This window comes from Mus musculus, chromosome 13 (genome assembly GCF_000001635.26).
Source record: "Mus musculus strain C57BL/6J chromosome 13, GRCm38.p6 C57BL/6J".
NCBI lineage: Eukaryota > Metazoa > Chordata > Mammalia > Rodentia > Muridae > Mus > Mus musculus.
In genome coordinates this window covers 70,542,324-70,550,391 of record NC_000079.6, presented here as the reverse complement: position 1 = coordinate 70,550,391, position 8,068 = coordinate 70,542,324, and positions in this window count along the sequence as shown.

The following is an 8,068-nucleotide window of genomic DNA, read 5'->3' as shown; positions in this document are numbered from 1 at the left end:
GCCTGTCTCTGGTGATGCGCTTCTTTCAATAAGGCCATACTACCCAAACTCTGCCAAACAGCAGGGCCAACTAAGGATCAGGTACTCAGACACATGAGCCTGTGAGGGCCATTCTCATTCCACCACCACAGAGGGAGATCCTTGCTGGAGGAAGTATGTCCCTAAGTGCAGGCTTTCAGAGACTCTAGCCTCTCCTTCGTCCACTTTCAGTTTCCTCTGCATCCTTAGTGTGGATGGAGATGTGATCTCTTATCTTCCTGTTCTGGCCACTCCCTACCCAGCCTCTCTTACCATTGTGGGCTCTATCTATGGAAATACAAGCTTCCAAAACTCTTCCTTTCTGTAAGTTGTCTTGGTCATGGTGTCTTATCTCCCTTGTCTGTACTGCACACTATACACCAATGGCCACACATCATGTTCACACAACAGCAAACAAATGAAGAAGCAAAGCCCAGATAAGCAATGCCATAATGCTCATTAGAATTCAGAAAACTAAAGATCAAATGCTATGGAGAATTTCGCACAGTTCATAGAGCATCGGTCTGAAACTCAGACTCTTTGACCCTCAGGGGAAGAAAAGATGTTTGCCATCTTTTCTCTCCCGTGGTTTGTGGGGACTTGCTCTGTGAAGGTTGCTGGTACTCCAACATACCCCTAGACACCACTGTGGGAATGGAAAGTCAGACTTACATAAATAGATGACAAATAAATGAATCACAAGTCTTACAGTGATCTGTCTGTTAATAAATCATCATCATCATCAACAACAACAACAACATCCAGCATCCTGTTTGCAAGGGCAGAAGGCAGAATGGCTTCAGTTACTGCCGGAGGTTTTCTGGCCTTTCATTTATCACTTTTTCCTGAGGATAGTTGCCATCGGTTGTGATGTGTCTATCACGTGACACCGTAAATATATGCTGCACAGATGGATAAACAGAGCACATGGATCAGGGTATTATCTGTGTCTAGACACCCTGCATTAAGAGCTGAAAGTATGAATATGTGGCTGTCACTCCCTTAAGCCTTACAGGTAATGGAATATTTTTCATTTTCTTGAGGCACCTTTCAGCCCGCCGTACCTCGGGAGGTTCTCGGTGTCTTTGTTTCCAAGGCAATCTCCTTTGACATTCAGAGGAACTCTCCGTGCTGTGCATTTACTGGATATTGCAGGAAGATGTGGGGTAGTACTAAACATCGCGGCTATATAAAGAGGCAAGGAGAGGCCTGGCACTGAATGATAGAAAATGCACTAGGACATGACAGTGTCCAGGCGATATAAGGGATACAAGGGACATTGGAAAGGGCAGAGGAACAGGGTGACACAGTGAACTCTCATTGTGCCTTAATAAAATCCACCTTTAGGCTGGGTGAAGGGGACAGGGGAGCCCCGCTGGCTAACATGAGTAAGGAGGAGGCAGCTTCCCTTCCCTTCCACTTATTAGAACTTATCATTGTCTTCCCAAGGGAGGGCTCCTCAAATGTTTCTGTGTCCAAGATAAAACTTATGTAGTGAAAATGTCACCATCATGACCATATCAAAGTACCCCATTAACAGTCAGACTATTGTGCATTTTCTGGCTGCAGAACATTTTCTTCTAAAATGTAGTCACCCCTGGTGGCCCTGGCAATGGTCAATCTTTCTGTTGTGCATATCAGCTTATTCTAGACATCTCATGTAGTAAAATGCAATTTGAGGCATATATATATATATATATATATATTAACATATAGTATATTATTTCTCTCTCACTTGGTATATTTTCAAGGTTTGACCATACAGTATGGACCACACATGCCACTGGGATATGTTCATTTTACAAGACCTTTTTATGCTTTTCTGATTTTTTTGCTATGTATCTTAAAACATTCACAGATCACTGGTAACCATTGAGAGTTCCGATCCAGTGGTCACACAGGTGGCCCTGGTTAAAACTAAATGCAGGGCAAACAAAAAGAAAGTCAAAAATCTCAAGAGAGGGATTGATTGTGAGGGGTAGGGGCAAAGAGTAGATGGGCAAAGAGAATCAGAATACATTGTTTACATGTCTAACCCTTTCAAATAACAAACTTAATTATAAACAGTAAATAAAAGGATGTGGGAGAGGATCTAGGAGGAGTTGGGAGAGAAGGAATGCATAGGATTAAAAGGCTTTGTATACATGGATAGAATTCTCAAAGGATAAATAACAAAATAAACACACTTCTAAATGCATTCTAACCCCCTTTCTGTGCACACTCTTGTCTAGGGTGACAGAATAGCCTTTGCTTTGCAGATGTCCTCGCTAACCTAATATTCTGTCTCCACAGAAGTGAGCTGGGAGTGACTGGCTTCCACCAAGTGCCCTAGACCTGAGACAAGACCACTTTCTGAATCCTCATCCCAAAGCTGGCAGCCCACTCTTCCAACTTTCTCTCCTCAGCTCATCTGTCCCATGTCTTCCTCCCCCGTCACTGTAATGACAGCGGACTTACCTTACCATTTTAAATCGCAATTCTATACACCCAAGAAGGAAGACAGACTCCAGACCTGGAGTGGGAAGTCATTCCTGCCTCAGGGTTGGCCTGGGTAGTCCTGATTTGCTCAAGGTTAATCAAGGATTCTCAATCTCTGCTCAGTTGACACATTGGCTCAGGCAATTATCCTCGGGCTCACTGGTATATGGTGGGGTAGCTGCAGCCCCAGCCTTCATGGCTACACATTAATAGCACTCCTCTGCTCTCCTTAGGCAGTATAAAAAATATCTCTGCACACACTGCCAGTGTCCCCCAGAGAGGCAAAGACCATCCCTGCCTGAGGCCCCTGGGCCAGAAAGAATGAGATCAGCTTATTAGTCTCCAGAACTCTGGCTGGTGCTCCGTGGGACTGGGGACGTGTAAATCAGTAAGCAACTGCAGGTAGGAGAGGGTTATCTACCAGGAGATACACCTGTTTGTTTAGGCCCCACGTTGTCTTATCTGGCGACCGGCGGCTGATTACAGGCTCCGGTCTCCTCATTCACGATTGCCTGTCTGCCGCTGCTCATTAGACAGAGTCTCATTTGGAATCTGTTGCTGCTTTGTGCCCTTTTTGAAGAGAGGCGTGAATAAGGTCACGGGGATTAATGGCTACTAAAAGCTATTCTGTTCCAGTGTTTCTCCAAGGAAAACTAATCACTGCACTTTCTGAATGAGGGACCCTAACAACAATGCTAGAAATAGCAGGTAATCTCTAATTGGATAGTCTTGAAAATCTTCCCACTATTTTTTTTCTTCCCCCTTCTAAATTATCTGTGGTCAGTCACTGCCAAAGAGGTTAGAAGAGTGTGTGAGCAGAATATTTTTAACCCAGCACATTGTATTTTATTTATCTTATACATTTTAATTACATATACGTGTGTGTATGTACACGTGTGATTGCAGGTGCCCATGGATTTTACAAGATGGTGCCTGACCTCCTGGACCTAGAGTGATTAGTCCCTCAAGAGCCAACCCTAGCCAGGCAGGGTGGCACACACCTTTAATCCCAGCACTTGGGAGGCAGAGGCAGGCAGATTTCTGAGTGTGAGGCCAGCCTGGTCTACAAAGTGAGTTCCAGGACAGCCAGGGCTACACAGAGAAACCCTGTCTCAAAAATAATAATAAATAAATAAAAGCCAACCGTAGAAGACTATGGGAGTGGGACTTGCATTCTCTCCAGTGCCTGTGTTGGATGTGGAAGCCACTCCTGCTAGAGTTTTATCCTGTGTTGTGTTTTCATTCTCGTCTGTCAGGGCATGCATGCACCCTTTCCCTCTATGTAAGTTCCTCTGAAGATGGCTGGTTGGGAGGCATCACAATTATCTCCTGAGTTCTCTGTTTCATCTGGACCTTTGGCTTCTGGGTTGTGAACTGACCCTTTATGAATGCATTCTTCTTCCTTGGAGCCCATTTTGTTAACTTGATAAATGCACTCTGCTCCCCAATCCCAACCAAGGCTTTTCTCCACTTCCAGGGAGATTCCTTACAGCATGTCTCCTTCCATGACAAGTAAATGTTCCCTCTACTCCGAAATACGCTAACCACCTTCTCTGTCTACTTCGTCTACTCTTTTGCACATGTTATCCCTTGTGCTTTTGCCTTTTATCCCCCAGCCAGTGAGCCAGCAGGATTCAGGAGAGCGGTGTCAGGCCCACCTACTACTGACGAGCTGCCCCTGCTTGGACCACTGTCTGTAGGATGGGTTCTTCTTCTCTAAACATTGTGCAGGATGCATGCCAAGCTTGACTATATTTCTTTTTATTCATTTACCAAAGACTTCTCTGTCAGTTCTTGCATATTTTCTTTATCTTGTTCAATTGTATATATAATCTTTTACTTTTTCTCTCTTATTTTCCCTTGTGTTCTCTTGATCTGTAGTAGTATGGAAGTGTGGGTGGGAAAATCCCTGATCCCGTCCCCTCTAAATGTCTCGAGTGCTGATGACTTATCTAGATCCAATGCCTCCTGGACAGAGATGTCTGTCTGAGGACAAGATGGGAATCCAGTCTTTCTGAAGAAAAATGTCCCCCAAATCCTGTTCTATTTCCCTCCACAAAGTGCTCTCTCTCTCTCTCTGTCTGTCTGTCTCTCTCTCTCTCCCTCTCCCTCCCTCTCTCCCTCCCTCCCTCCCTCTCCCTCTCTCTCTCCCCTTCTCCCTCTCCCCTTCTCCCTCTCCCCCTCCCCGCTTCTTCTTCTTCTTCTTCTTCTTCTTCTTCTTCTTCTTCTTCTTCTTCTTCTTCTTCTTCTTCTTCTTCTTCTTCCTCTCTCTCTCTCTCTCTCTCTCTCTCTCTCTCTCTCTCTCTCTCTCTCTCTCTCTCTCTCTCTCTCCTCCCCAGCTCCCCATTCCTACTTGGAGAAAACATATGAGAAAAACAAAGAAAGCAAAAAGCCTTTCTTTCTTCTATAACCTGCAGGGGGCAGTAGTGTGCAGAGGCAGGGCTAAGCGGACTGTTGTGACCACTCAGAAAGAAAGCAGTGGTTTCATGGGTATGAAAAGCAAAAACCACTGAATGCTGTTTTGATACATAGGTACATGTTTGCAGATTGGTGATATCTACACCAGGGTTGGATGGCAGATATGGTAAGCACATCAGAATTCCAGTATCTATGCTCAGCTCAGCCCAACTCTGGTTTCTTCTGGGATCATCAGGGGGTCAGCTCCATGACTTGTTTCCTGGTACTTTTTAATAATTCTGCTTTAACACAAAAAGAGAAACATTTAAAGTTCTTTTGTCTGCGAGGAGCCCTGCTGGAGCCCTGGGCTGCAGTCCACATTTCAGACTCTGAGACCCTCAAGGCTGGGGGAGTTTATCCTATGCTGCAACCCTCCTTTCTTTCCTAGTGTGGTTCTGCACTCATCATGAGCTTTCTGGCATGGGGTGCTGTCTCTGGCTCAGTGACTCTCTACAGACCACACGATTCAATGATGTGTTTCCCACGGTGGAGAGCTTCCAGAATCATTTCTTCTCAGGGATGCAGAGAAGGGCTGTCCCTGGTGCCAAATAAAGGATTTATCTTCTTGTCCTCAGTGCAATGTAGCTCCTAGCCATTGGGACCTGAGAGGGCTGGCTTAGCAGCCTCATTCCGTTTGGAGATGGACAATTACATTCAAAGTAGATCGACCACCATGTACTACTGCACAGTGCTTATTCTTAAGGTTAAAAACTGAGAAATGTCACCACTATGACAGGTGCTCTGTGGAGCTACCAGCCGGGAGGCGCACACAATCTGCAGCTCACCGGTGGATGGTTACATCTGGATCAGAATCTCCTGGCCGTTTCAAAGAATCTGACTTTTACATTTTTAGAAAGAATGAGGAGAAAAGGGGAATTGTATTTCACAACTTGTGAGTAATTTTAAATCTGCTAAAGTCAGATGATGTCCAATGCAGGTGATTTTTAGATAAACATTTTTTTTTAAATCTAATTGGCATCAAGAATGTGGAGGTACTGGGCAGCCTTCCAAGTTAGAAGAAACACCAGAGGATTGTGTGTGGAAAGATGTTTGGCAATAGCTACCACAACCAGGAAAATGGACATTTTCTATAACCCAGTGGTTCCTTTTCTACAAAGTTGTCTTGAGAAACACCTACAGATCAACTCGTTCATCAACATCAACCCGTGTACTTTTGACAGCACTCCTGTTAAGAAATAGTGATAATCTAAAAACAAAACTCTGATTTATTGGTAAAGCCATAAAATTATTCCATTTATTGTGTAAAGGCAAAACTTCAAAAATAAGTTAACCAAGTCTATGAAAACTGTGAAGTACTGGCAAAAGTGAAGGCATACTGATCATTAGAATCAGATTGACAGTCTCGAGTAAATCCATACATTAAAATGAGGTGACTTAAAATGAGAAGGCTCAGAACACTCAGAGAAAGGGTTGTATTGCCAACGGTGTTGTTAGGCTACGTGGAAGAAGCAGGAGAAGAAGGAGAAAGAAAGAAAGAAAGAAAGAAAGAAAGAAAGAAAGAGAGAGAGAGAGAGAGAAAGAGAGAAAGAAAAAGAAAGAGAAAGAAAGAAGGAAGGAAGGAAGGAAGGAAGGAAAGAAAGAAAGAAAGAAAGAAAGAAAGAAAGAAGAAATTGGACTTCACCCCAGACCATGCATGATAATTAAATAAAAATGGGCCAATAGTAGGAAAGCTAAAAGTTCAAATAATCTAGAAGAAAATATCAGCATCAGTTGTCAACCTTCAAGACTAAGGATTTGACATCAGATTCCCAAACATGGAAACAAACAAAAAATGCATAACAATAGAAAATGAGATGGCTAAGACTTTCTTAAAAGAGAAAGCCATGCTTCAAATGATGTTATGGAGAAGAGAAAGACAGTAAACAAAATAAAATTATTTATGATTCACTCATCAGTTTATAGCCTAGAGCCCCAAATATATGAAGAAACCAAAAATTCAAAAACAGAAAGACAGCTCAAGTTTAAAACTGGCCAGAGCATTTATACAGTATATAACCTACACGGTGTATAACCTGTATAGTATATAACCTGTATAGTATCTAATCTGTACAGTATATAACCTTTTCAGTATATTTATTTATTTTCTGTATATGAGTACACTGTCACTCTCTTAGACACACCAGAAGAGGGCCTCAGATCCCATTACAGATGTTTGTGAGCCACCATGCTATTGCTGGGAATTGAACTCAGAACCTCTGGAAGAGCAGTCAGTGCTCTTAACTGCTGAGCTATCTCTCCAGCTAAACTGCACAGTATATAACCTGTACAGTACATAACCTACACAGTATATAACCTGTACAGTACATAACCTGCAAAATATATATATATATATATATATATATATATATATATATATATATATCCTTTAAGGTAATAATCTGTACAGTGTATATAACCTGTACATTATGTATAACCTGTACAATATATAAAACTATATGCCTATGTCTGAACAGGTACGTGAAAAGATAGTCAAGACCTCTAGTTGCTGTGGAAATGCAAACAAAATATTCATGGCATAACACGTCTTTTCCTTTGGAGTGGTGGTGGTATTTTGCTTTTTAATGGTAAATAACTGCTTTGGGTGCAGCTGTAGAAATCTTGTAACACTTCTAATCTGATCATTAAAATATGAAATGACTCAGTTTCTGTGGGAATTGGTGTGGTCATTCCTCCAAAAGGCAACATTTCTGCTTCTAAAAACAGGCTCAGAAAGAATTGCAAGGAAGTACTCAATAAATATCTGCTTATAGCTCAAGTTATGTGTACAATATCTAAGAGGTAAAACAGCTGAGACAGCCACCAAGATATGGACAGATAAACATTGGTCTATCCATGAATGGTATGTTCTACAGATTTAAAACAGCCCAGTGTATTGGGCTGTCCTACAACACAAGGGAGTCCCACAACATAGTGATGGGTGAAGGAAGACAAGCACAAAAGGTTTTGTGTTGTTAACAAGTCTCTTATATGAAAGACAGACCATGGAAGTCCTTGGAAACATGGTGGAAGACTCAGAGAGGAGAATGATAGAAACCAGCAGGAAGTCTAACCTTGGGAGACTTGGGAGCTATTCATATTTAGGAACTTTAAAGGA